The sequence below is a fragment of the Pinus tabuliformis genome, chromosome 7 (genome assembly GCF_031772625.1).
Source record: "Pinus tabuliformis cultivar Carrire ecotype Pingquan chromosome 7, CPIR1, whole genome shotgun sequence".
Classification (NCBI taxonomy): domain Eukaryota; kingdom Viridiplantae; phylum Streptophyta; class Pinopsida; order Pinales; family Pinaceae; genus Pinus; species Pinus tabuliformis.
In genome coordinates this window covers 2,035,000,506-2,035,028,098 of record NC_142293.1, presented here as the reverse complement: position 1 = coordinate 2,035,028,098, position 27,593 = coordinate 2,035,000,506, and the positions used below count along the sequence as shown (strand labels likewise).

The 27,593-nt window shown below is 37.7% G+C and overlaps 1 pseudogene; it reads right to left on the bottom strand.

Moving 5' to 3' along the window:
• Positions 1-976: 976 nt before the first annotated feature.
• Positions 977-26,308, bottom strand: LOC149256672 (COBRA-like protein 1; annotated as a pseudogene).
• Positions 26,309-27,593: the final 1,285 nt, after the last annotated feature.

The following is a 27,593-nucleotide window of genomic DNA, read 5'->3' as shown; positions in this document are numbered from 1 at the left end:
GATAAATTAATGTTTTAACATCGCCATTCTATTACAATAGTCTCGGTAGTGTCTTTGACACACACTAAAAATATATAAAAATAAGGAAAAACACACTTTAATCCATGAAAATATATATGATATATGATTTGTACAATATATTAATACATCCAATTTAAAAAATAAAAGAATGAAAACATTAAAAAGATTATGTTATAAAGAAAAAGATTTACAAAATGATATGGTCTCCTAAAAATCTACATGAAGACACTCTAGTTTGGGCGTTGGCTTGAGGATTGGCTTCAAACCTGGTGTATATTGAGCTTGTAACATACAATAAATTTAAAAAATTAAATTAAAAAGGAAAAATACCAAAACCAAAGTTACATGATGAAATTAAACCAATTATTTTATCGATAAAATGGAAAAATTATTTGTAAAATATGAAAAAACAGTAAAGAACACCATAAAAGTATGGTATGCGTCTAGGCAATCCGGATAGTGAATGTCAACACTGTGTACTCTTTGGGATAATCTCTACATCAAATTCTTGTAGGATTCGAGTCAGAATCTAGCCCTATACTGTCACTGAGTCAGTCAGAATCTCTATATTTATATATGGACGAAGATTGTTATAGTGTTTAATAATTCATCTCTCCGAAAAGGAAACGGTCAAGCAATCAAATCGTGTAGATCTAATGCATGAAAAATTTGTAACTAGATGAGAAAGGAATGCGTTGTGTGATAAAAGTTACACTAAATACTCACGGAAATTGGATTCGGATTCTGCTGAGAAGGACTTTACTTCACATTCGTCAAACTTGGGGGAAGGAATTAGAGCCTCGGATAGACGCGCTTATGAAGCCTAGGTCATGAATTATTTTTTACAATAAAAACAAATAATAAGCAGCCAAGCTACATATTACACTTATTTACTCATTGTAATTATTTAGTTTTTTTTACCTATTGTAATTATTTAGTGTTTTTATACAATTGTCTAATGCAAATTGGTAACAACATCTGACCTGTACTGGCCTCTATGACCTCTAACTAGGTTCGGTGCAAACACCAGCAGCGATGTCGCAGCCAAAGCTACTGTAACAACCACAACTACAACCAAAATTGAACTTAACGACGCTTCCCTCTGCAGGACAGGGACACTGTTAGGCAGTGTAGGATATGTATCTGGTGGTGGCATTATACAATAGTCACCGTTGAAGTACACCATCCGAGGAAATGCCCATCCCTTTTTGAAAGTGAATGTCTGAGAATTCTTCTGGAGGAGCATTTCAGTCGACACTCCCCGTTGGTCCATTTTCCATGAGCAAATCGTTGATATATTTGAGTCCCCAAAATATTCCAGTATCATCTGCAAAAGCATCAGCACAGGCATACAAAAATGACTTGGGAATTTCAGTGCAAAATTGATAGTTGTCATTTAGAAGCAGAAAGAAAAGGATAAAGCTGTAGTGGCAATGGGTTACTTACTCAGAGACAGAGACCCATATGGAATCAGTGCCTTGTATTTGAAACTGAAAACTCCAGTCAAATTGTCAAAATTTGGATGCCTAATAATAATGTTCCAGTTACTGTAATTCATTCTGTAATTAAAATTTATAACAGTGACTTTCACCTTCAAGTACAATTTATAGTTCTCCTTGACGTGCCAATGTATTTGAATTGGGCACATGTGAGTTGTGCACTGTAAAAGAGTTTTGTCTTTCTGGGGTGTGTCTATACCCAGTGTCTTGAGATATGGGGAATCTCCCCTGGAACACACAAAAAAATTCTATGATCTCTCTGTCTGGCCCATAAAAATGAAAACGAAAAGCACTCAGTAAAAGTTTGGTAGAATTGGCATACTTAATACAATTGCCCGGCTGACTGATACTGTTCTGGCAGGCAAAGGAACACACTGAACGGGGGACAACAGTGTCGCTGTAGAAAGATGACAACAGGTAGGAGCATGATGAGCTATAAATTGTGAATATGTGTAGGTCTGGAAGTGTAGGTCAGTTTCCAGGTCACTGCAACAAATTAAACCCAATAATCACGTTAACCCAAATGCATAGAAAATGGTACGTCATGAACTAATATTTATCTCATTTCTATCTCTTAAACTGAAATATTAGCCAAATCTACTAGAGAAAAAAATATATCGATTAAATTGAAATATTTCTAAAATCAACCATCAAAATGTTAAAGATGAATGTGCCTACTTAAAGCTTGAGTGTAACGGTACCCATTTTGACTGATAAACTTGTGTTGAAATCTAATTTCAACGCAGACGCTATCAACCAAAACCGCCAGAAAACGCCAGAAAACGTTCAGCTACCCGCTGGAACTTCTCGGACCAGCGTTCCGGCGAAGGAATAATCCGGGAAGGAGCTCCGATATAATATGGAGCTGACACGTGGTTCACCACTGACGTAACACAACTTAGTTTTCTCGGGCGATAAAGTTAGGTGACAAAGTGCCTTCCGATATAGTTGTCCACCTTCGGATTTACTCCATCGCTCTCCACCGTTGATCCACCAAAGCTGCATACGAGGTGCATTAAAAGCATTGCGTGATGTAAAAATATGTTTGACCGCAGTGATAGTAATTATTTCATAGTTATTGTGATATGTGATAGGTTGGTGTAAGTTTAAATTTTAATGTTTTTTTATATATCGGGGGTATGGGCGCATATCCTCATTAAGTAAATTTTGTATGGGGTATTGGTATTTGGTAATTTTTTTTTATTTCTTTTGGAGTTGACCATTTTTGTAATGAAGTGAAGAACACACGTGCGTGTGATTTTTTTTAATATGAACGAGCCAAAAAAAAATATATGCTCCTGGGTGTAATGGTGGTGTTGGCCTTTTTGTAAAACTGAGGAGTAGCGAAAAACCATGTGTGGTTTTGCACAGCAGTGCATAAAGAAAATGGTGGAGCGTATTTGTATGCATATGTAAATTTTATTACAGCAGTAAAGTGTTTTTCACTGCAGTGAATGTAAAAGGGGATTTACAGCAGTAAACCCAGCTCAGTGAATTCTCAGGTGAAAACACAGTGAATGTTTTTTTTGTTGAATGTTTTTCTTGTGGTGAATCCCTCTCAGTAACAGAGGATGAATATGTATGAGGCAATATATTTTTGAATAGAAATGCTTTGTGTCAGTTTAATGGTGTCATCTGAGTCATTTTGTTTCTAAGAGGTTCTCTGTCAAAAGATCCTGGACAGAGTAAACAGAGCATTGGCTCTGTGGTAAACATATTGTTTGTTTTTGGTATTTTGCATAAAAAATACCCAAAAGTGGTATCAGAGCAGGACCAGGCTCTTTAAAGAAGTTAAAGAAGCTGAAGGGAGAAGGTTTGTAGCTGCAGCAAAACCTCTCAGGCAGACAGAAGACTCAGTCAACAAAGGATTCAGGTATTCTTCATAGCTATCTTGTTTGTTACTGAAGAGACAGTCAGTTTTTAAAATACACAGTCAAGGAATGGCTAGCACAAGCACTGGTATGGGTATGTTTAATACCCAGCTCCCACAGTTTAATGGGAAGAACTATGACTACTGGTCAATAACTATGAAAGCCTTGCTTGCTTCCCAAGACTTATGGGAAATAGTTGAAGATGGTTTTGAAGAACCAACAGATGAAACTGAGTTCAATGCATTAACTCAGGGAGAGAAGGATCTGCTGAAGAGCAATAGGAAGAAGGATTCAAAAGCCCGTGTGTTGTTGTATCTAGCAGTAGATCAGAGTATATTTCCAAGGTTAGCAGCAGCTAAGACAACAAATGAATCATGGGAAACCCTTAAGACAGCCTATCAAGGCATGGAGAGAGTGAAGACATCAAAACTACAATTGCTGAGAAAGGATTTTGAGAACTTGAACATGAAGGAGTCAGATAACATTGACTCATTCTTCACTCATGTGATTGGTGTAATCACACAAATGAGAACTCATGGAGAAACCATTGAAGATAGAAGGATAGTGGAGAAAATATTGAGGGTCTTACCCTCAAGGTTTGATGCCATAGTCACCACCATTGAAGAGACAAAGGATCTCTCAAACTATTCAGTTGATGAGCTACATGCATCACTGATAACACATGAGCAGAGGTTGAGTAGGAATGAAAACTCATCTCTTGAGCAAGCCTTCAAGACCCAGATGTCCTTTGGAAGAGGAAGAGGTCAAAGAAGAGGAAACCGAAGAGGAAGAGGCAGAAGCTAGAACAGAGGTGGAAGGAACAGTCCAGCAAATGCACAAGGAAGAGGCAGCAATCCAAATAAGAACCAAGGCCAAGGCAGCAACCAACAAGGAGGACAACATCATGCTCAAGGACAAAGGTATGAAAAATCTAATGTTCAATGCTATTATTGCAAAATGTATGGACATTATGCTAGTGATTGTAGAAAGAAACAACATGATATGAACAACAGACAAAATGCAAATGTTACAAGAGAAAACAGCAGTCAAGAAAATGTCCTGTTAGCTTGTAACATGGCTGAAACACATAGCGAGGACATATGGTTTTTAGACTCAGGTTGCAGCAACCATATGACCGGAAACATAGCCTTCTTTTCTGCCCTAGATAAAAATGTGAAATCAGAAGTCACACTAGGAACTGATAGTAAAGTGTCTGTTATGGGAAAAGGAGAAGTAAAAATATTTACAAAACAAGGAGAAAGGAAAACCATAGCAGATGTATACTATGTCCCCGGAATGAGATGTAATCTCTTGAGTATTGGACAGCTGGTCCATAAGGGGTACAATGTTCTCTTTAAAAATGATGTGTGCACCATCATGGATATAGCACCCAGCGAAAGATGCATTGCTGAAGTGAAGATGACAAGGAACAGGATGTTCCCTCTCCGGATCAGGGCAGACATGAAGAACAAAAGGGAAATGGCAGCAGTCACCGAAGAGGCTTTCCAAAGTGTGCCAAAGGATGAGAATTAGTTGTGGCACTTGAGATTTGGACATCTAAATTTTGGAGGTCTAAACTTATTGAGCAGAAAAGGAATGGTAAAGGGATTACCATTGATAGAGAAGCCGGACAGCCTTTGTGAAGGTTGTATATTGGGCAAACAACATAGAGAAAGTTTTCCATCAGGGAAAAGCATAAGGGCAAAGACACCCTTAGAGATTATCCACTCAGATTTGTGTGGACCAATGCAAGCTCCATCATTAGCTGGCAGCCTATATTTCTTGACATTCATTGATGATTTTACAAGAAAGACTTGGATATATTTCCTCAAGAACAAAAGTGAAGTCTTTGAGAAATTCCAAAATTTCAAAGCACTTGTGGAGAACCAAAGCGGGCTGCACATAAAAGTATTGAGAACTGATAGAGGAGGTGAGTATATCTCCAATGAATTCCTAAAGTTTTGTAGAGAAAATGGAATTCATAAACAGTTCACAACTCGGAACACTCCACAACAAAATGGAGTTGCTGAAAGAAAAAACAGAACCATCATGGAGATGGCAAGGAGCATGTTGAAGGCAAAGCATTTGCCAAATGAGTATTGGGCTGAAGCTGTACATTATGCAGTTTATATATTGAACAGGTGTCCTACAAAAACAGTCTTGAACAAAGTGCCAGAAGAGGCATGGAGTGGGAGAAAGCAAGGAGTCACCCACATGAGAGTTTTTGGGTGTGTGGCCTATGCACACATACCAGATCAGCTAAGGAGGAAGTTGGACAGCAAAAGGGAGAAATGCATCTTCATTGGATACAGTGATGAATCCAAAGCCTACAGGCTGTACATCCCATCTACCAAGAAGTTCTTTGTAAGCAGAGATGTTCAATTCATTGAGGAAGAAGCTTGGGATGGAAGCATAGAGAAAATAGTGAATGTCAAGAACTGTTTGTCTCATGATGAAGATGAAGAGGAGGTCGCTGAAATGCATCCCCAAACAGCAGCGCTAACACAAGGACAGCAAGGGACACCATTGAGGATAAATGAAAGTGCTTCTCCAAGCACACCACAAGGAGGAAATTCAAGTGCATCTTCAAGCACTTGCACACCAAGTGAAAGAGGTAAGAAGTTTAGAAATCTAAGTGACATTTATGATGAAAGAATGAATTCCTTATTTGCCTTGTATTGTCATGTTGATGATCCTATTCATTTCGAAGATGCAATTAAAGATAGGAAATGGATAGAAGCTATGGATGAGGAGATGAATGCCATAGAGAGAAACAAAACATGGGATTTGGTTGAGCTACCAAAAGACAAAGAAGTCATTGGAGTGAAATGGGTCTACAAGACCAAGAGCAATGCTGAAGGCAAGATAGAAAGGCACAAGGCAAGGCTGGTTGTCAAAGGGTACAAGCAGCAGTATGGAAGAGATTATGAGGAGACTTTCGCCCCGGTTGCAAGAATGGAAACCGTGAGAGCAGTGTTGTCCATAGTAGCACAAAACAAATGGAAAGTCTACCAAATGGATGTGAAATCAGCATTCCTAAATGGAGTGTTAAAGGAAGAGGTTTATGTTGAATAGCCTCTCGGATATGAGAAGAAAGGTGAAGAGCACAAAGTGTGCAAATTGAAGAAAGCTCTTTATGGGCTGAAGCAAGCACCAAGAGCATGGTACAGCAGGATAGATTCATATCTATTAGATAATGAATTTGACAAATGTGAAGGAGAGACCACAGTCTACATCAAGGAAAAGGATGGTAAAATTTTAATTGTTGTCTTGTATGTAGATGATGTTATTTTCACTGGAAATGATATTTATCTTATTGAGAATTTTAAATCAGTCATGAAGGATGAATTTGAAATGACTGACATGGGTTTGTTGAGATACTTCTTAGGCATAAAAGTAGATCAAAATGAAAAAGGAATTTTTATATCTCAAGCAAGATATGTAAATCAAGTTTTGGGCAGATTTAAGATGGAAGAATGCAAGGCAGCAATCACTCCCACAGTGATGGGATTAAAGCTCAACAGAGAGGACAGCAGCAAGGATTTTGATCCTAGCTTGTATAAAAGCATTGTGGGCAGCCTTATGTATTTAACAGCAACTAGGCCTGATTTAATGTATGCTGTTAGTTTGATTTCCAGATTTATGGAGAGGCCAAAGGAGGCACATTGGCAGGCAGCAAAGAGAATTTTGAGGTATGTCAAAGGCACTAAAATGTTTGGAATTCTATATCATGCCTCAGAACATTCAGATTTGGTTGGGTACACAGATAGCGATTGGGCTGGAAGTGTAGATGATCGGAAGAGCACTTCCGGTTATGTTTTTAATATGGGTTCAGGAGCCATCTCATGGGCTTCTAAGAAGCAGTCCATTGTAGCATTGTCTACAGCAGAGGCTGAATATGTGGCAGCTACAGCAGCAACATGTCAAGCAGTGTGGATGAGAAGAATGTTGAGAAGCTTAGGCCAAGAACAGGCAAAAGCGACAGTGATTTTTTGTGACAATAGCTCAGCTATTGCATTGTCAAAGAATTCAGTGTTTCATAAGAGAACGAAACACATTGATACAAGGTTTCACTACATCAGAGAATTGGTGAACAATGGAGAAATTGTCCTAGAACATTGCAGGACTCAAGAACAGGTTGCAGACATCTTGACAAAACCACTGGATCAGAAAAGCTTTGAATTTTTGAGAAAGTGTCTGGGTATGACCGAATGCCCAGCTATTGAAATTAAAGGGGAGTGTTGAAATCTAATTTCAACGCAGACGCTATCAACCAAAACCGCCAGAAAACTTTCAGCTACCTGCCTGGAACTTCTCGGACCAGCTTTCCGGCGAAGGAATAATCCGGGAAGGAGCTCCGATATAATATGGAGTTGACACGTGGTTCACCACTGACGTAACGCAACGTAGTTTTCTCGGGCGATAAAGTTAGGTGACAAAGTGCCTTCCGATATTGTTGTCCACCGTCGGATTTACTCCATCGCTCTCCACCGTTGATCCACCAAAGCTGCATACGAGGTGCATTAAAAGCATTGCGTGGTGTAAAAATATGTTTGACCGCCGTGATAGTAATTATTTCATAGTTATTGTGATATGTGATAGGTTGGTGTAAGTTTAAATTTTAATGTTTTTTTATATATCGGGGGTATGGGCGCATATGCTCATTAAGTAAATTTTGTATGGGGTATTGGTACTTGGTAATTTTTTTTTATTTCTTTTGGAGTTGACCATTTTTGTAATGAAGTGAAGAACACACTTACGTGTGATTTTTTTTAATATGAACGAGCCAAAAAAAAATATATGATCGTGGGTGTAATGGTGGTGTTGGCCTTTTTGTAAAACTGAGGAGTAGCGAAAAACCATGTGTGGTTTTGCACAGCAGTGCATAAAGAAAATGGTGGAGCGTATTTGTATGCATATGTAAATTTTATTACAGCGGTAAAGTGTTTTTCACTGCAGTGAATGTAAAAGGGGATTTACAGCAGTAAACCCAGCTCAGTGAATTTTCAGATGAAAACACAGTGAATATTTTTTTTGTTGAATGTTTTTTCTTGTGGTGAATCCCTCTCAGTAACAGAGGATGAATATGTATGAGGCAATATATTTTTGAATAGAAATGCTTTGTGTCAGTTTAATGGTGTCATCTGAGTCATTTTGTTTCTAAGAGTTTCTCTGTCAAAAGATCCTGGACAGAGTAAACAGAGCATTGGCTCTGTGGTAAACATATTGTTTGTTTTTGGTATTTTGCATCAAAAATACCCAACAACTTGCTGGGTTTAACGACCTTGGCAGGAACACAAGTATTTCCAGGGCCAGGTGTATTGAGAGTGAAATTCTGGGGCAAGCGAACAGTTGCAGCACTCGTCCCACCGCTGCCAACGGTCAGTTGGAAGGCTGCCACTGATGTGGCATAAGTTGATATGACTCCCCCTCTGCAGCAATTTGCAACTTGCTGGTCGTAAGGAGTTTCAGGCGTCAAATCGACAATAGTAGGACTCTTCATGCAACAGAAGGGAACGGTGCCCTGATAACCAGAGCAATTGCCTTGCTCAGTGGCCTCTGCACCAATCATCGACCATATTATTTCTTTCTCTGCCCATGTCCAGCCCAACTGCCACCCGGGACTCTGTATATGTCTGTACTGCTGATAATTCGACAAACTTACCGCTGCCTGCATATATCAAAATCCCCCATAAACACAGGTAGGATTACTCACAAGAGATGATGTCCCATTTGATGGTAATGTTTCCATTTGGGTCTAGAGGATCAAAAGCATCTGCAAAACGCCCATATCATTAGTATACAGGATGATAGGATATCATATTCACCGTGTAAATTTACATGGTTTTGCAGGCATTGACTGTGATTACGGAAAGGTAAAAATTTACGTCACTTTATCTTTTGGCTTCTGTGATTTATATTCATTTTGTATTTTCAGAATTTAGGTAGAAATTATATAAGAGAATTTTTGCCTAAGCTTTTTGAACTATCCAGTGTGGTTGACCTTGTTCTTATGATGAACCACACTAGATGTTTTGATCTTGTCTTACTATCAGCAATACTAGCAAATCACTTTTATCTCTTCTATCAATTAGATTTTGAAATATTTTTTAAAGTTACCATTAAATTAAATTTAAATATTCTCTAAATCTTCAATAAAATTTACTCTCAGCTTAATTCACCATCTGTCTGTATGTTGCTTGGAAGTGTGATATTATCAACAAGTAAACAGTGGAATATGCAGCATTTTGTAATTGTTTCTATTATTTTAAAATCTGCCTTTGAAGGAATAGAGTGCCAAGCTTAACCTAAAAAAATTCAGTGATTTCTTTGAAAAAAAAGTCAACGAACCTGCAAGGATTGCTGAAATAAGTATTAAAGCCAACATGAACCATAGAATACCAGATGATGCACTTAACTGAATACACCATTTCGAGGTGAATGTGAATTTAGAGGCCGAGCGTTTCTCCATGAATACCAACCTGTTAGTCAGCGACCCTTTTTCATTTATGGGAACCGAACTGGAATCATTCTGGTAGCCACCGAATCAATGCTTTTGAAAGATGAGAAGCGGAATTTTTTTTAAAGTTGGGAGAGGGATTGAGAATGGAAATTATTTGAAGTGAATTAAATTTTTTAAAATGAGTTCGGACCGGGATTGAGAATGGAAATTATTTTAAGTCAATTAAATTTTTGAAAATATTAAACTTCATAATTCTGATAAAAAAACATGGCAGGGAAATGTTTGAAGTCAAAAATGACAGGGTAATGTTTGAAGTCTGAGCGCAGTCGAGAGTTCATGGATTCTTAAAGTATTTTGGTTGACTACTGGAGGTGGCAGGTGTTTTTTATCAATCGATTAAATTTGCAGGTGTTACTATTATGCAACGGACAGTAAAGTGTTTCATATTGTATACATTGGGATGTCAATTTCAATACATATCATAAATTTTAGCTCTCTGACATCCAAATAAAACCATATATTTAATTTCAGTACCTAGCTTTCTGATCTGATAGTATATAGCTTTCTGATCATCTAACTAAAACCATACGTTCAGTTTCTAACATGCAACTTGCAACTCACATCTCATTTTCATTGACACAATCACATACTGTAACTTTAGTTATTGAGACATGTCACATTAAAATTTATTTGTAGAATTATCCAGATTTTCATGGACATAATTACATAGTGTAACTTTAGCTATTGAAATATGTCATATTAAAATTTATTTGTTGAATTATCTAGTGTGGTTTATAGTGTAATTTTAGTTATTAAAATTAGTAATTTAAAAAGATAGAAAAAAAAATTAATTTAATTGTTAAATAAATATATATATGATTTCTATTAAAAATCAAAATTTTGTTTACAGGTCACAACGCTTACATTCCATCAGAATCCAACACTCTAAAGCCTATTGTATATGTAACTTATGTTTATGCCTTTTTTTTATGCTTATTGTATATCTTGGAATAGATCCCTAAATACCAAGAAAATTTGCACAACATTAGAAACTAGAATTTCAGTGAGAACTATCCAAAAACTTGTCTCCAATAGGCATCTTCTGAATTATTTTAGTTGGTTTGGAGCTTGATGGGTTTTCCTCTTTTCCTTGCTGGGTTTTCTGCATATCTGGCATCCATTGGAACTAGTTGTAGCCCAGCAAAAACATATCCTCCCATTTTGCAATTAGGGGCTGTGACCTTAGTCCTCAATTCATTCTAAAAGTGATAATTTTTTATTTGCATAAGTTCAAGTTTGGAATTGACTAACAATTGGATATAATTGTGAGCCTTTTCGTCACCTTTTTGTTGCTACATAAGGGAGAGTTGCATGATTTCTATTGCCTCGAGGACCTTATCCAAAATTGCATTGATGTTTAATAGTTTCACAGTCAAGGGAAGAGGAGTTGACATTTGCTATGACAGAATTTTTCTGTGTCAACACCAATTTGCATTGATGTTTAATAGATTCATAGTCAAGGGAAGAGGAGTTGACATTTGCTATGACAGAATTTTTGTGTGTCAACACCAATTTGCTACGAACTTTGTTAACCATTGTTGGGTAGCCTATCTCCCTAGCTTATAATGGTAACATCTAATGAGTATGGAAAAATCTAGTCCTAGGCAACTTATATTAAGAAAGGCAATATCTAAATAATGCATTTAGTTTTTTCTTATTTGAGAGCTCACAACAAAGGAGGCAAGTTCTAAAACATGTATTTGTAATCTCTTTAAAAGGCCATCAAACCTCATGAAAATATAAGTGAATGTTAGTCTTTTATCTTATCTTGTGTGATTATTTTTGATTCATTAATTATGAGGAGAGTTTGTAAGATCCAGCTCACACGTGAGGCTCTCTAATGCTCACCTCAACTCAATTGCATATCAATTGGTATTAGAGCAAGTAGCTTCTAAGCCTCATCTCCACTCAATTGCATATCAATTGGTGTTAGAGCAAGTAGCTACTTGAGGCCTCATCTACTTTTTTTTTTTTTTTTAATGCTTGTTTATTTAATGCACTCTCTTTTCATGCATGCTGCATTTTATGTTCAAAGTTGTTTTTTTTGGTTCAAGGTTTGTTGCTTTAAATTTTCTGTTAGCATCTACCCTATTTTTGAGACACTAGTTGTTCTTTAGTCTCTTTTTCTCTACCTCATCACAACATCAACAACAACCATGGCCACTTTTGTTACAAGTTTGCAACACATTTATAGTTCAATTGTATCTCTCCTATGGCTTGGTTCCACACCCCACCCAGAATCCACTAGTTTTAACATTCAGAGCACGTTCCCTTTGGAGAGGTTCCCTCCCACACCGCTTTAGTAGGCGTCCTCTTCACATTTAGCAGTTTCAGCATAGTAGCATCCCACTTGGATTCCTTTGGAGAAGTGCCCTCCAAACCCAACCTATGTAGGAACCTCCTACTTCATCAAGAGTAAACACAACAACATTTGACTCGGGTTCATTTGGAGATGTGCACTCCCACCCAAAGCTATGTAGGCACCTGCTACTTCATCAACAACTAACATAATATCAACTCAAGCAGCATTCAAAAATCATTTCTGCCATGGTTTCACACTTAAACCCGGAGGCGACAAGCAAGGACATTTTCCATCTAAAACTAGAGGAATTGGGTAGTGAGTCTGGGTGGCTCATAATGGTAACATCTAACGAGTAAAGAAACATCTAGTCCTAGATAACTTATATCAAGAAAGTCAATATATAAATAAGGTATTTAGTTTTTTCCTATTTGACAACTCACAACAAGGGAGGCAAGTTATTAAACTTGTGTTTGTAATCTCTTTAAAAGACCATCAAACCTCATAATAATACAAGTGAATGTTAGTATTTTATCTTATCTTTTGTGATTGTGTTTCATTCATTAATTATGAGCACATTTTGTAATATCGAGCGAAGAGATGAGACTCGCCTCACCTTCACCCTCTTGAAGATCAACTACGATACTAGAGCCAAACTATGCAAAGTTTAGAGTGAGGATATATATATATATATGACGGATGCAATCTTGAGGGAGCCCAATGCCGGAACTATGTAAACCATCATGACCTCTGCAATTCTACTATGTCTCCATTAAGTGTGGGACTAAAATATCTAGAGAAATTAACTCCAAATTCCTTGTAGAGAGAACCACTTGTTATGGAGGATATAGGGAAATCGCCCTAACATGAGTCAAATTAAATGCATATTTCTCGGCCTACTAATTAGATGGAGCCCAACGCTGAACTCAAGATACACCAAGCCGCTAGAGGGTGATTTTGCAAGCCAAGTGTTACTACTGAATGGACAAGAGTATGTCTTGGGAGATGACTCAGGCTTCTCCTAGAATGATTTTTTCCAAAAATTGGAGACCCTCACATTTAATACATTAATTCCCCAGTGATTTGCTTGCTCCATAAAATATTTACCTTTCCTCTTTATTAAATATTCATTAATGAGATTTAATATTCTACCTTTGCTATGTGAAAACATCATGGAAATGAGACGTTTGATTGATGTTCATTGTTCAACTCTGTAGTCCCTTGAGTCATCCTTGTTCCTTTGTTTTCTAATGAATATGTTGTGGAATTTAAATTCCTTAAAACATGGAAGAGATCATCATGCTCAAATTGTTGAAGTTGGAGAAGGATCCTCAACTCCATGGGAGATCGGGTCGATTTAGGACGATGTTTAGCCTCCCATACTTATCGACTCACTATCATTGAATCACCAAATGTCATAATTCTATTAATTTTCTTTTTGATACCTTGCGAAAGAATGAGGAACTCATCTTGGTTATTGGTTTCTATGCCTATTCCCCACCCATATTATAAGTCGATTTTTCCATGGGATCAACAAAAAATTAAAATTGTATATATATATATCTCATGGAAAATTTTAGGGGCTAATATTGGTAGGTGGGCTAATTTTCCATGATTTTTCCAAAAAAAAGATTTTCCGATTTCCATTTTTTCTAAAAATGTTTCGCCCAAATTTTACAATATAAAATTATTTTACGTTAAAAATCACCAACATTATATTGATAATATATATATAATCATTATAAATTTGAATAATTTTACAAATATATCAATAAACATTTTATAGTTTGCATATTAGGGAAAAGTGAGATTCGTCAATGTTTTAAAACTTCAAGATAATTCTCGGTCCTTAAATTTTTCCTTCATATATATATATGTATGTATTGAAAACAAGTATGGTTTGTTATATAAATATCTTATTCTTTTAATTTATTGATAAACAATCTTTGTGATAAGAGGTTTCTCAAGTGTATAGAAGAGATATTGTAATGTCTTGGTATGCCATGTTGTGTAAAGTAGTGTAATATTATGTACTGTGAACTCAATAATTAAAATAAAAATATAATAATAAAATTAATAGTATAATAATTAATTATGATTGTCGGCTCGATAATTGAAATTAAAAATGAATAGAAAAGAGATTTAATCCCTCTCAATGCTTGATAGATCTATAGTTAAGATGGATATATGCTAATTTAAGTATTAATTATTAATTATAAATATAATTATTAATTTTTTTTTTGTTTTTTTTTGTGTGATTTTACCTAGTCAAAATGTTTAATGGGACATTACATTACAACATCTCTACCATACTCGGTAGAGAGGACCTCTCAATGCATTAAAATTAATAAGTATAATTATTAATTTCTAATGTCTACTCAATAATTAAAATTAAAAAATAAAAACAAAATTGGAGAGGTTTGATAAACTTGAGGAAAAGGTTTGCACCTTGATCCCTCTGAGTGCTTGATAGATCCGGGGTTAAGATGGTTCTAGGTTGACTTAATTTCAATCAAAATCAAGGATTAGTTAAGAAATATGATGATTTACTTGGCCCGATATCATGTTAATGGTAAACCATAAGAACATCGACCTATAATTCAATTATAAATTAACATATGTGTTTTTTCTTCATTATGATAGTGAAATCCCAACTCTATAGAATATTATCACTTTAGTCACTCCTTTGGTTGGTAGACTACCAAATCAATAAATATTGAAAAATAGTGTTGTGACCAACTCACAAGTCACTATTTAAAGAATTTGTTTGATAAATGGCACTTCATTAATCAAAAGTCAAAATTTTGTGAAAAATCAACAACAAAATTTTCATGGATGCATTGTGTTTCAAAAAATTATGAGGTTTTGAGCTGAAAAAAAATGTCAAATAACCTCAGACAATGCTTCAACATGGGGAACTTGGATCATTACGGAATTATGATTGTTACCCACCATTTTGTGGGTAATATCCCTAGGAGACTTTTTTTCTCCAAGATGGCCCACATCCGACAGCCAACAACCCCTTGCAGCCACCAACTAGCTCATTGTGCCATTTCTCCGCCAGATGAACCAGCCATGTGGTCCCTCACCCATCTTCCATGATCGTATGTTTGAAGGTTGACCTCCCAAACCTAAAGGTATGCCTTGTCATTTGGAAAATGAGTATTGTAGTTTTCTTATCATGGACACTTTTAGGCATGGATTAATGGGGAAATTCGGCAAAAAGGATAGGTTAGGTCTTTTCTCTTTTCCCCTAGACCCAGTTTAGGTATTAACCTTGGATTCTAGTCCCGTAGGATCTCTTTTACTCACAATTTGGATCTAGAGATGGTATTTCATGGGAAACCCACTTTTGGTTGCGAGGTCCTGCTCCCTTATCCACTTATATTAACCTCTTTCCATTCATTAATATCACATTTATCATTTATCCCACCTCGGTTCACATCCCTCCATTAGGTCCACAAAGGGTTAACATGCCCCTTCCCCTTTCCCACACCTTGGGTCATGGCTTGGAATGAAGCCCAGAGGTTGATACAGCTCAAAGGAAAGATAAAAACATATATGGCCACATTCAATAGGAAAATTCACCACAAAATGCAAAAGATGGTCGGGACAAACACATTTAGCACATGGGCATGAAAATCCAATACATGAGCTCTACCCCGGTCCTCATGGCCATCACCCTGGTTCCTAAAAGTTATATGAACATCCTTCATCATATAGGAATCCATGATTGTCCCAACCCCTGGTCGGAAATGAACTGCCCTACTTTTAAAGGGGGTATTCACTACTATATATTATACATCATGCTCTTATCCCTTGATCCCTTAGCAGTTAATCAAAGAAAATCACAAAAAGGAAAAATGAATATAAAGAAGGGTGGAAAAATCAAGGTTGAGCCACCTCATGTACCACGGTTTCTGACTCCTATGCATTATAAACCGAAGTGTGGGCTTCCCTCTTATTAGCTACCCTTGTACCCGAGCATGTGACCCAGGGTTTCCCCTTCTCATCTTCTACTTCATTCACCTATCTATCACATGACACCACCTTTTGAAGGATGTACCTTGAATATATTATCTCCTTTAGAAGTGGAAACCACCTAATAGAATTCTTGGTTAACCCCATTTGGAGTTTAGGAGACATTGGTACATCCTGAAGCCCATTATGGAAGGGTAGGCCATTATGAAGTCCCCACCCATAGTCCATGATTTATAAGCTCATTTAATCGATTTCTATAATGACTTGTTGTATTGGAAAGAGAGGGGGCGCATTGGATCTTATGCAAGATTGAAAATGGTTACCATCTTGGGTTTTCTCTCCCTATACGAGGTCCTAATCCTCCATAGGGCTACATTGGCGCGTGTAGGGTGTGCGTTGAGAGACATGGGCCTCCAACATAGCAGATAACACTCCATGGATCCCCACATCCATTCAAATATTGTTTGTGGTTCACTTATTGGATGAGGAAGATGCACCTGACCCATCATGCCCACCTGGCTCCAGATTTGCACCATACACTTGGAAGATGATCCAGGACTTGCATGATGATGTGGCATCACCTACACTATCATCCTAGCCCTTTCAGGCGATCTACAAGCATGTTTGATTTGTTTGGAGACCCATGACGACACTTGTGTGCCCCCACATGTCATTTCGAGGACCACGAGTTATTATAAGGGGCCAACCCCTTGTCCACAACTTTTGAGGGTCATATTCTTCATAGTGGCACCCATGTAGCTGATTAAGCCTCTTAGAGGGCCCTATGACATGCATATATTATTATTTGATCTCTTGAGAGGCTTACTCTTTCATTTATGAGCTAGTTTGGTGGGCTTGTCACCAAAAGTTGAATTATTAGAACATTATTTTATTTTTGGGGCTTATGTAGGCCAAGGAGGCTAACTCAAACTCATAAGTTGTGTATGAATACAAATGAGATGAGTTCATTTTATCATCATCACTTTGGTTTGGATCTCTTCTCTCTCTCGAGAATTTCACACTTTTTCTAGAGGATGAATTAGAGTGTTATGGATCAATTTTGATGTGTGTATATTGGTGTATCTTCTCTTGGAGCTTCTCTCTTGTCAATTGTGAATGGTTGGAATTATTTTGTTACATGTAAGTACATCCTTCTAATTTTATTCGTTTTCTACTTTTTGATATACATTATACTGGGATTTTCATTACTCTAGGCCTAATTGATACATGCGTTTACTGATTAAAATTGTGGAATTTTGTCTCTATTCTAGATTTCTCTCAATGTATGGGACATGAAACATGAAAAACAATTCCTAGGGTTAATTCCATCAAATAATTTGACCTTGATAATCCATTCGCTTTGTGCATCGAAGTAGAAACGTTGCAAAATTTCTTCTCCTTGACCTAGAAGGCTAGTGAAGTGGTCTTGAGGCCTCCTTGGCTAGGAACTAAGAAATCCTACTCATATTCATCATAGAATCCATTCTCCCAAATACTAGGGCATTTATATACCAAAGGTTTTCACCAAAAATCACAATCTTTTGCCTTCTTCCAGGTCAAACCAAGTTGGGGCACCTAGGGCGTCAATTTCCCGACAAATTAGCCCTCCAAAACGTTTGATCTCCTAGGGTCTCCTGCGCTAGTATTTCCTTAAGATCTCCTCTAATTTTTAAGCCATTCCGATGGTGGAGTTGGGAGAAAATCCAAGCCCTACCTCTTGGATCAAAATTTTCCTTAGCATCCCCAAGGCTAGTACCTCAAAGGGTCAAATCAACACCTTCAAGTCAAAATTCTTTCTTTGATCCTTTTCCACCTTGTCTAGGGTAAGAACATCATTGGTTTCCAAACTTATTTCCCTATCCTAGACTGGGTCTTCTTGGTCCTGTGTGGTCTCATTTCTCTGAAAGGACAATTCTTCAAGAACCATCCGAGATACCAATTTCAATAAGGATTGTAGGGATTGGGAAACTCCTTCACAAGTTGTATTCTTTAAACCTAACCCTCGAATCCTCCCATCCTTCTCCTAGAATACATTGCACCTTGCTTAGAAAGAAATCATATTCTATCGTTCAACCTCTTTTGGAAGGGGATTATTTGGGTCATTCTATATCCACATGTTGATTTATTCTTCATTTGTGACTCCATATATATCGAGTCTCCTCCCATCGGTGAATGTCTGTAAATAGTAGGGAGCCTTAAAGGAGGTGACAATGGGCTAAGTCTTCATTTGTTTCCCTTGGTCTAGCATTTTCCCCTTTAGGGATCCCCCTTTAGGTCCCGTGCTAGTTTGAGTGGTAACAATGCTATGCATGGATATTTTCACTAGACTTGTTTTATGGAAATTTTGAATAGACGTTGTTTTTGACTTCCATTACTCCTAACCTATTATCAAGCATGGCGAGGAAGGGAAGGAGATTCTATAGTTTTACAAGATACTTCAAGTAAAGGTTACTCTAAGATGTTTTCGTGGAACTATCTAACTTTGTAGCAAACTTCCCTTTATTGTTGAAATCTAGTGACACATGTAGTTAGGGTTGTAATCAATCCACAATGTTAATGAGTTTTTCAAGGCTCTCAGTTGACTCAAAGCTAGAAAAAACTCTTGGAGACATCATTCTATGAAGGAAAAAAATTGGATACTAAGAATCTAATCGTATCTTAAAGTTTTATTAAATTATTTTCAAATTTGTAATTGGAAGAAAAACCATTTTATTACAAAATTAATTAACTAATATTTGATTATTATTATTCGTAGTAGGAAAAAATGTCAAACAAATAACCATAATTACCTATAAACATATTTGAAAAGCTACTTTTTCTCTTAACATTTAAAAATAAAATAACAATTTTCAGAATGAATAAATAAATAAATATATATAACTCTCTTTTATTCCAACTTTAAAATACATTCGATGGAAAAACTCAAATTTTAATATAAATGAACCCAATTTTTATTTATTTTTTTTTTTCAGAAGAAAAAACACAGGGATTATATTATACCAGCCTAGATCCATCTATCTCTAAACCTATCATGCGCCGAGAGGGATTAAATCCCTCAAGGTGCAAACCTTCTTTTTGGAGTGTGGAATTTGAGGAAAGGTTTGCACCTCGAGAGATTTGATCCTGCTCGGCGGATGATAGATATGAAGCTAGATGGATCTAGGTTGGTTCGAGTTGAGGGAAACAATGACATATTTTAGATTATCATCATTATGTATATGTTTGAGATAAGATTCATACTTCGAAATTTACATTATGTTTTATTAGTTTGACATGACGATATCATAATTTCCGTTAATTTTGTTTTTGTTGCTTGCCTTGAATGGTTTTTATGTCTATGCTTGGATGCTTTGCATCATTCGTGTGTTTATGTGTTTGGAATTGTATGGTAATGTTTGTGAATTTTACAATTGTTGTGTTATATTTCTATATGTATATGTAATTGTTTGTTGGTAATTAGTTGGTGATGAAGAAGGGAGACAATCTTGTCAATATTTTGCAAGAGGATTGATACTGCACATATATTTAATTTGATTTTAGGTATCACAACTTTTGATAATTAATAATTCTTAATAGTGTCCCTATAGGAATTATGAAATATATTTTGGGGTGTATTTTTAATAATTTATTGTGTTGTAACATATTTTGACACACTGAAAATTTTGCCATTCCTTCTGAGTTAAACACTGAGGCATATATAAATTTTATTCTTTCGGATGACTTATTTATATAATTTTAATTTTTAAATAAATTATTTTTAATAAAAATACATAAGTTTATATTTTTTATTAAAATAATTTATTTAAAACATTAATTTTATGTTTAAGTGAGCCAAGCCTTAGTTGCCCACCCCACCAAATCCTATTCCATTTAATTACCGAGACCCACAGTTGTCACCTCCGCCTTCGAAATCATGACCCCACCACCATTTCCGCTCATGTGTTAAACACCCATCACCTCACCTCTCATTCCGCACACCCTTCCATCATCTGATGGCCCACAACCCTTTTCGGCCCTCATTCGTCGACCGAACTTTGTCGACAGGGGGGGGGGGGGGTGTCCAAAATAGGTAGTTTCCAAAACCGTGGTCATAAACAACCTTTTCCACATTTTAGTGTTTCGGGACTTCAAATCCCGAAACCATTTACTGCCTTGACTTACTCCTGAACGCGGTTTATATCTATTCCATTACCGCTACTCCTATGTCATCGTCCACCTCCTCTCTCCTATCTATTACGTTCATTCCACTTCATCTGCCACATCATCCATATGTTGCCCTTCATCCAATAAAACTTCAAAATGTCAGTTTCCCATTGCGCCACAATGCTCTCGTTCCATTGCGTGTCTCATGTTCATTGAAACTATGTTTTTCCTATACACCTCATTGATTTAAAACATGGTTTCCAAACCCACGAGAACGTATATTCAGAAACTGAAAGAGGTTTTTTCTGCCAATATCCTTATTAACAAAAAATTCTTCCAGTTTTGTAACAACTCTTGTGGTTTGGGAGATTTTAAAGAAACTTTGAAGACATATGTTCCCAAATTTTTCCTGTTTAGTCATATTTGTGCAGAATAGATTGTGGCCAATAAAATATGACACTTGAGAAACTGAAGGAGGTTTATGTTCCTAAGATGCTAAGGTAAGATAATCTACCTCATATTTTACACAGCTATTACATAATCATAGATACAAGTACATCTTCACAGCCTATTTTTCGGAATGTGTAAATTCCTTTTTAGACTTTGTTTTGCAGAAAGTATTGTGAACAACTGTAGCTGCATTTTGGGAAACTGAGCGAGGTATATCTCAATAACATATTCATCTACAATAACCTCTCAATTTTTGCAGGACTATCTCGGATTGAGATATACAAAGGCATTATTGGACCCTATTCTGCAGGATTTCAAGAGGAGAAATGCTCAAAGACAGTTAGTGACTTGGAGGCCACCTCATCAAATATGAGTTGTAAACAAATTCGAATTGCTCTTCTTAGCAACAAAAATCCTCATGTAGGAATTTACATGGTAAGTTCCTTAGACAAAACACCAAAGGACACCGCTCACAACAGATCACAGATCAATACACCAGTACTTTTGACGTGGTTAAAACCCTCAAAGAGGGAAACAGTCCATGGCCTGAGCCAACGCGACCACTTCAGGAAATTTATTAATAAAAGATTGAAAATTTACATAAGCTTCTCTGATGGACGGTTAACCTACAAATGACCCTCCATGTTCTTTAAATAGAGATCATGGACCAATCGGGTGTTAAGCCACGGATCAAGTGTCGGTAATACTGAGGAGAGAATGAACTGTCGGATCACTACATATCGTGACTGTCGGATTGTAAGTTACAAAATGTACATAGTAAAGAAACACACTTTAACTAACTCTATACTAAACCAAGTTGTACTTAACTATTTCCTATGTGTCGGAATATCCTAACATCCCCCCTTAAGAACAACTTGGGATAGGATTGAAGGATTTACAAATATGACACAATAGGAGAAGGAAGGAGGCACTAAAGCCTATCCCCCCTTAGTGACAACTTCCTGAACTCCAACCATAAATCGAAGTTTAGTGAACTTCGCCTCTGTGAGAGCCTTTGTAAAGATGTCTGCAACTTGATCATCTGTTGAACAATATTGCACTTCAAGAACATGGTCATGAATGAGCTTTCTGATGAAGTGCACGTGCAGTTCAATGTGTTTGCTGCGCTGATGTTGGACTGGATCTTTGCATAGTTGAATGGCACTTTGATTATCACACCAGAGTGTAGTCGGATGTTGCTCCTGAAAGCCAAACTCTGATAGGATCTGACGAAGCCACAAGGCTTTCTTACTAGCTTCTACGGCACCACGATACTCTGCTTCTGCTGAAGAAAGAGAAATGGAACCTTGTTTCTTGCAAGCCCATGTAACAGGTCCTGAACCAAGAGTGAACACATAACCTGCAGTAGACTTCCGATCATCAGGGTCACCAGCCCAATCAGAATCAGTGAAACCAACCAATAGAGGAGATGCTTCGGCACTGTAATGAATCCCAAACTGAACTGTACCTCGAACATAACGAAGTATTCTTTTAGCTTCTTTCCAATGAATTTCACCTGGGTTTTTCATAAACCGAGCAACAAGGCCAACGGCAAAGGAAAGGTCAGGACGAGTATGGGTTAGATACAAAAGTTTTCCTACAAGTTGATGGTATAAGGTAGCATCAACTTCACGAGAAGTACAAGTGACTGAAAGTTTGACTCGAGACTGAAAGGGAGAAGGGGCTGGCTTACAGTCTTCCATGTGAAAATGGCGTAGAATATCACAGGAATACTTGGACTAGGAAAGGGAAATACCTTCCTTGGATTGCAAGACTTGAAGACCAAGAAAATAATGTAAGTGTCTTAAGTCTGTCATTTCAAACTTCCTTTTAAGGCTAGACTTCACATGGTTTATAAGGTTGGGATCACTACGAGTCAGGATAAGATCATCAACATAAAGAACAAGAATGATAAGAGACTTGCCCACTTTCTTGGTGTAGACAATATTGTCAGAATGACACCTAGAAAAGCCATTTTCTAAAAGAAAGTTATCCATTTTGGAATACCAAGCTCGAGGAGCTTGCTTGAGACCATAAAGGGATTTCTTAAGCCGACATACAAGGCTAGAGTCTGTTTGTATAAAGCCAATAGGTTGTTCCATATATATTTCTTCATGCAAGTCCCCATGCAAGAAGGCAGATTTAACATCCATCTGATGGACTTCCAATTTGAAAGAGGCAACAAGGGAAATAACAAGGCGGATAGAGTTCATTCTGGCAACAGGGGATAAGGTTTCAGTGTAGTCAATGCCTTCAACTTGTGAAAAACCCTTAGCAACAAGACGAGCTTTATGTTTATTAACTTTCCCATCTGGTCCATACTTGGTTCTGTAAACCCATTTGCATCTAACAAGTTTTCGTCCCTTTGGTAGAGGAACAAGATCCCATGTATCATTTGCCAATAATTAATGATATTCTTCATTCATAGCTGCTTCCTAATCTGGATGGCCTGAAGCTTCTGCAAAGGTGTCAGGATCATAATTCACTGAAGCTTGAGCCAGTAAAGAAGAGGCTCTATCAAACTGAGAACGTGTTCATCGCTGATTTGTAGGATCACCGGCAAGATCACCTGCTGCATCCCAAGTAGCACAGACCCATTTTGGAAGCTGAGGAGCTGAAGGAGGATCCTGAGAAGGTGGGGGAGGATTTTCATCCTCACTTTCATCATCTGAAGAAGAAATATTTTCAAAAGTAGAAGAGATAGGGAGAGGTGGCACATCTACCAAACTAGGCTCGCAAGCCGATATATTTTCAGCAAACTTTACATCTCTTCTAATGATAACATTTTTGGACTTAAGTGGAATAAGTCTATATCCTTTGACATCTTCAGAATATCCAACAAAAATACATTTTTCACTCTTAGGTTCTAAAGCTTTATGTTTCTCATCTGGAATATGGGCCCATGCCTCACTTCCAAAAACACGAAAGTGGCTTACATCTGGTTTGATTGAGCTCCATGGTTCTTCTGGAGTGATATTCTTTAAAACCTTAGTAGGAGTGCGATTTATTATGTAATTTGCACAGTTAATTGCTTCTGCCCAATAATAAAGACTAAGTCCTTTAGATTGAAGCATACAATTAGCCATTTCCTTTAAGGTGCGATTCTTCCTTTCAGCTACACCATTTTGTTGTGGAGTATATGGAACAATATGTTGCATTTGAATTCCATTCTCAGTGCAAAAGTTGATGAATTTGTTGTTAACATATTCTCCGCCATTATCAGATCTTAGCTTAAGAATTTGATGTCCAGATTGTTTTTCAACAAAGGCCTTAAAGGCCAAGAACATGTTAAATACTTCACTCTTGAGTTTTAAGAAGTATACCCAAGTGCGTCTGGAGAAATCATCAATGAAAGTTAAGAAATACTTGTAGCCAGAGAATGAAACAACTAGAAGTGGACCACATAAATCACTATGCATGAGTTGTAAAGGGGCTGAGGCGTGCCAAGAGGCACATTTTTCAAAACTGTCCCGATGATGTTTTCCGAGTACACATCCGGAACAAACACCATCTCTGCAAGATACCATTGGAAGACCTGTCACCATATTTTCTTTACATAGATTCTGAAGAGAGCGATAGTTTAAGTGACAAAATCGCTCATGCCAAAGTTTGCTCACTTCATCATTATGAGCAACAAATACTGAGGGAATATTTGATGACCCAAAGTTGTGAAACTTATACAACCTTGTAGAATCATCAGCAATGCCAGTAGCTAAAATCTGTCTAGGATCTCTTAGGTCCTTAATTACAACATCGTGAGGTGAAAATTCAACGATTTTACCTTCACCTGAATGAGTTATCTGATATACATATAGAAGGTTGCAGGATAAGGTTGAAACACATAATACATCATTAAACTGACCATTGTCTATATGAACAGTTCCAGTCCCTACAACACTAAGAGATCTATCATCACCAACATATATATTTTTGGTGTTACAATCATTTAAAGAAGAAAACATGGCTTTGTTTTTGGCCACGTGATAAGAAGCTCCAGAATCAATGAGCCACTCATGAGAATGAGAAGAAGAAGATACATTTAGTGCATAGCTAGACCGAGATGCTTGACAACTATTATCACCACAAGAAACTCACCTAGGTTGCATATCGGTGATGCTCGGGAACATTACAAATTCAACAAATATGTTGGATAAATGGTGGATGAATGAAACAAATGCTGCATATTCAAGCCAGATAACCACTTCTACTATGATTGACCCCAGACATGGGTGAACTCCCCCAGACTACAATGCTTTTAACCACCAATTACTCATAGTTTGAGGATAAGGTGATAATGGAGAAGACTGACCACACCAGCAGATGCACAGGACCCTGTGATGGCTGGCTGCAACGAGTTAAAAGGTCTGTAAATCTAGTTTCTAATACACAGACAGGATGACAGCTCTCTATGCATTAAACAACAAAAACCTGCATACATGTTCAATGATACATGCTAAATCCTAACATAGAGGTGGGATGACAGCCCCTCTAATGCTAAACATTAACAGAACATGAATTAATGCAAACAGGCACAGCCTGGAACAAGAAAGAGAAGTGAAAAGTGAGCAATTAACAACAAAAGAAGCTTGTATTAGCTGGAAATGAAGACCAGACGCTGCAAGTTACATAGTAGTTACAGTCTCCAGAAGTTGAACCTTACAACAGAGTCACCTTCATCTAACACTCATCGATCGATTAAATCTATGTTCTGGGTATATATGGTGTTACATTACAAAATATCTCTGCTACCCATGCATGGAGGAGCCCATAAATGGTCACCAACCGCATTTACATTTAGAAATGGGCCTCTGATACAAATCTGGCTGTGTTTAAATGGATTTGACCCTCTTTGGTGCTCTGCGGTCCTGCTTGGGCAGGTGGCGTGAAATACAAATGAAACCATAACCATTGAATGCTCTAAACTCATCGGCGGTGTCCTGTTTCCTTCTTGACCATATTGTGAATTGAAGGCAGCTACCTGCTGCGATGTACTGCTCCATACTTTCTTTAACCAATTCTGCGCCACCGAGAAATCCTGCCCGCTTTGCCACTTTTAAATATCAAAGGTCCATTTATTCAATATTTCCTCTATCAGGTCTGCCTTTTGGGTCGCAATCGCACATGATAGCCGGTCGATCCTTTGTTTTTTTTTATATATGAAAAATGCTACAAAACATGAGAAAACGGCTATAGCGCGGACCTGAAATTTTATAAAAAATCATATATAACGCCATTGGGTCGCACGCATGCCTTATATAAAAGCCCTGCCCCTTTGGTTTTGTCGATAGCGAAAAGCCGATACAATGTGAGCCATTGATCTGGATGTGCGATCGACGGTCCTGATTGAATCGCTATATCGCATCGCTATGCCATCGCCGATACCTCCGATGCTCTGATGCTCCAACCTGCCGATACGCCGACTCGTCGATGCGCCCATCGGCGATCGCTGATCGGCAATGTCCCTCATCGTTGCCACTGCCTGCCTGTGCCAATTGCGAAATGTTGATGCGATCTGGACCATTGATCGGCTAGATCGAACGGTTGTCGCACATTTGGTCCTTTAAGCCTACTATTTGGGTTTTTGCATGGTTTTTTAGTGTTTTTGCCTCCCGATAGTGTTTTTCCGCCCTCCCAAGGGATTTCCTCTTGCGATAGTTCTGATCGGTAGAAGGCCTTAAGAGGATTTTGAACACTTCCATGTATGCTTTGAACCCTTTCTAAGCACCATCAAGCGGATCAAGCCTATTTGTAACCATAGGGAAACCTTGCTGTATAGCAAATCTAACACTGGCTCCTTCTGGGGATGAGATCCTCCCTATGAGGTCTCAAGAATCTGCAGACCAATGCCTTCATACAAAACAAGCTTAAAAAACATTTTGCTAGTGTCCATTGGGCATGGAGTCAACTAAGCATACAACATAAAACTGTAAAAGAACTTAATTACAAACATTAAAGCCTAAAAATGTAAACTTCAAAATTTGCCCATTTGCTGGGCCACCAAAATTGTTTCTCCTGCTCTCAGCCCGGTTCATCATAGATCAGCAGGACATGATTTATTTGATCCCCCACCTCAAATAGTTTAGGACATTTGAGCTTGATAGGTAGATAGGGATCAAATTTCATTTCCCCTCTGCGTATTCTCCTCCTTGGATGTTCTTTATGGGAGCTTTTGTACACCTGATAAATAACAATGGTGGTTGTGTACTTGTCTGTGTCTTCTGTGACCTGCACAATAAATATGAATGGTGTGCCAATATGTTCATGTGTAGGGGACACAAAAACATTATCTGCTCCTGAATCTTTCTCTGAACAATCCTCATCCAAGGAGGAGTCCCATGACTGTGCACCCTCTTCCTTTGTCATCTGATAAGCTGCTGCTTCATGCTGTGTAGAGTCCAACTGAGCAGGTTTCATACTATCAAGACTGAATTAATCAGTTTCAGCCTTGAGCCTTGAATCTTGTTCAGCTTCAGTGTGCAGGGAGCAGCTTAGAGGGCTTTGCACTAGAACAGACAGAGGGACAAAATATTAAGGGGAGCTTTCTTCTCCCTTCTTGATTACTGGGCCGGGGATGATAGCAGGTTGGCTAATTTGCAGATCTGCATAGCCATGTGAAGACGAGCTGGCTTCGAGCTCAGATTCTTGGAGGAAGGGACCTGCTGCTGACTGCTTCTGCTGATAAGCTTGTTGTTCTGCAGGTACAACAAACTGACAGGCAGTGCCTCTAGATAGTGCTTCTTCATAAGCAGCTCGAGTTAAGAAGGGGGCACATTCTAAAACATGGACCTCCTCCTCTTCAAACAACT